This window comes from Hypomesus transpacificus, unplaced genomic scaffold (assembly GCF_021917145.1).
Source record: "Hypomesus transpacificus isolate Combined female unplaced genomic scaffold, fHypTra1 scaffold_195, whole genome shotgun sequence".
Classification (NCBI taxonomy): Eukaryota; Metazoa; Chordata; class Actinopteri; order Osmeriformes; family Osmeridae; genus Hypomesus; species Hypomesus transpacificus.
Window position 1 is genome coordinate 220537 of NW_025813740.1, and position 3381 is coordinate 223917.

Here is a 3381-nt window from a genome sequence, read left to right on the forward strand (position 1 = left end):
TGAGCATGTCGCTACCATGACATCATGAGCATGTCACTACCATGACATCAAGAGCATGTCACTACCATGACATCATGAGCATGTCACTACCATGACATCATGAGCATGTCACTACCATGACATCATGCGCATGTCACTACCATGACATCATGAGCATGTCACTACCATGACATCATGAGCATGTCACTACCATGACATCAAGAGCATGTCACTACCATGACATCATGAGCATGTCACTTGCTATATGCGTTGGAGGACGGAAGAGAAGACTGTCAGCTGTAAGTGTTTTTCCTGCCTACGAAAAAACAAAGTATTATTCTCAGGCTTTTTGTACATCGTCATTAAAACGCACTCAGACGGGCGCTCGGGACGAGAGAAGCCTTTGAAACGAGAGCTCGTGATTCGCCCATGGAGAGAAGCGCTCTCCTTTTGTCGTGATCATTTAAATGAGCATTTCTTTTTCACATGCAGATGAGGAGAAGCGTCCCTACTCTAATCTCCCGGGTCCAGGGAAGGTCAAGTGGTTGGAAACATGCGCCTGGTTTCTCTGTCCGCCTCGTTGGTGTGTGTGTGTGTGTGTGTTCACGCTTTCATCTGCGGAGTGGTGTTCCAGTTCAAAGCCTTGACGAAGACCAGAGAGGTTATTATCATTCGCTCTGGCCTGCCACGACTCATGCCCCTCAAACATGGTGATTAGGCACGGATGGAAATGAATTCAGATGAAGCTCTCACACACACAATGGGCAGCAGGAGGGAAGTTCAAAGGTATAGCTGATAATGCCATCATAATGAGGCCCCTTTGGATTTTACATATTTTTATTCTGAAATGTTTACATTAAAGGCCATAGAAAAGGAGACCTAAATAAAGTTGGAAGTTCTATAAAGTAATGAGGCGAGGAGAGATTCAGGGAGATGTTCAGAGGAACGAGCTGACTTTGCCTGCTCTGAAATATGCATGAGGACACGATGAATAATTACTGGCAGATTCCAAAACACTCTGCTGCCCTAGTCGAAGAGACATGGAGACGGAAGGTAGGTCGACTCACCTGGGAGGCGGTAGATCAACGTGGGAGGCCAGGGGCCTTGGTGACCAGGGGCTTGGTGACCAGGGGCTTGGTAACCAGGGGCTTGGTGACCAGGGGTCTTGGTGACCAGGGGTCTTGGTAACCAGGGGCTTGGTGACCAGGGGTCTTGGTGACCAGGGGTCTTGGTAACCAGGGGCTTGGTGACCAGGGGCCTTAGTGACCAGGGGCCTTAGTGACCAGGGGTCTAGGTGACCAGGGGTTAGGGGCCTGGGTGTGGGGTGATTATCTGTCTGGGTATGCGGTTGCCTTCTAGTCAAGTTAAGAACAGATACAGTAGTTTACTGTTGTATCATTTGTCTTCATTGGCCTCTCTCTCTCCCTTCTCTCTCCCCCTTTCCCTCCCTCTCGTCTCCTGTTTTGTTCTGCTTCCGTCTCTCTGTCCTTTCTGCTTGTCACATTCATAATTCACAGCTAAAGGAGGACACAGTGTACCTGCTCAGTCATGTGGGGGCTCTCAAGATACCGCAGCTACCCCAGATACAGGGCCATGTCAGGGGCCAGGCTGGTTCTACGGGCCTCTGTGCCCGCACGCAGACCTGGCATGGCGGAGGGAGTCACACGGGGGGGGCGACATGGGGTAGGGCGTGGCATCCTCGCTGTTTTCATCAGCAAGCTGCAGCAACATCCTGTTATGTAAGCTGAGAGATAGAGGTTAATGGTAGAAAGATAGTAAGTTTAAAGGGGGGAAAGAAAGAGAGCGAGAGAGAGAGCAAGAAAAGGGGGACCAAGGTAGAGAGATTGACAGACACAGCAAGACAGAGAGAGGCACAGAGAGAGAGAGACAGAGAGAGAGAGAGACAGAGAGAGAGACAGAGAGAGAGACAGAGCCCCCTCAGTCCCAGCTGGAGAGAGAGACCTGTCTGATGGCTGTGCTGTTCCAAGGCCTCTCAGACCACCAGACACGCCACACAGCCTCTGGCTTATGTCGTGTGTTTTCAGGTTAACTTCCCATTTCTCTGATTAATGCTGCAGTAGTCGACATTGAAATTCCTCTGACGTCTTCAACGCTTTGATGTACAGCTTTGTTGTGTAGATCAACACACTGATTGAGGGGGTAGGGAGGGAGGGAGGGGGGGAGAGAGGGAGGGTCACAGATCAGTGGATGGGTAGGAGATGCTGGCATCATTACTGGATGTCATCTAAGCAGCATGGAGCTCCATCTGGTGCCAGAGTGGGAGAAGGTTCTCCTAAACGACATCATGTCAGTCTGATCTGTGTGAACCCTCCGCAGGGTTCTCTTAAGCCAGACCAAGGTTCCTTAAAGACTGTGTGGAACACTGTCAGCTTCTGCTAAACTAACGATCCTGGTGCTGTGTTTAGATCTGTCCCATTACTCTCTCTCTCTGTCTCTCTGTCTCTCTGTCTCTCTCTGTCTCCCCCCCCCCCCCCCCCATGCATTTGTTCACTAGTTAGGTGGCAACGTGACCAGATTAGAGTCCTGTCTGGTGTGCTGTCATCCATCACACAGGCATTCCTCCCTCCCTCCCTCCCTCCCTCCCTCCCTCCCTCCCTCCCTCCCTCCCTCCCTCCCTCCCTCCCTCCTCTCCCTCTCTCCCTGGGCATCACATACTCTCACAGAGACTTGAAGTCTCCCACTGTCTGTAAGGGAGATACCAGCTGCTCTACAACCCTCGCAAGAGAGATACCATCTGCTCTACAACTCTTTTGAAGGTTTCACTTTCCCTCAGAGAGAGAGGGAGAGAGGGAGAGGGGGGGAGGGAAAGGGGGAGAGGGGGCAGGTCTTTGTAGTTACAGAGTCCAGGGGAGATGTTATGGTCTTGAGGGTCACAGATGGCACCCTAGCCACCTTTCTCTTTCAGTCTCATTTTATCATCCCCCCCCACCACATCTTATTCTAAAACCCCTGAATACATATTATCCAGTCCTTTAACACCCCCCGCTCCGCCCCCACTCCATCCGCCCCCGCCCCTTTCACACGTTCCTCGAGTACTCGAGGTGCGTCTCCCTGAGGCATAAATCAAACGCACCCCACAGGTGTGCTTACCCAGCCCTGTCTCGCTGCCAGAGGCTCGTTTTGAACCCCAACGCCAAACGAGAACAACACACAGGTTCCCGACCCCTGCGGAGATGTTTACCATTGCAAGCGAATGTCTCGTCCCGTACTGTACAGCCTTGAAATGTGCCCCCGTGTGTGTTTGTGTGCCCGTGTGTGTTTCATTCCTATCTAAAGTCCTCATTTATATTCCCAGCACGTTGCCAGATGCCTTTTTGTCCAGATAACTTCTCTCCGTGGCGACGGCGACCTTTTAAGAAATGTGCCGTTTTGTCAGGACTC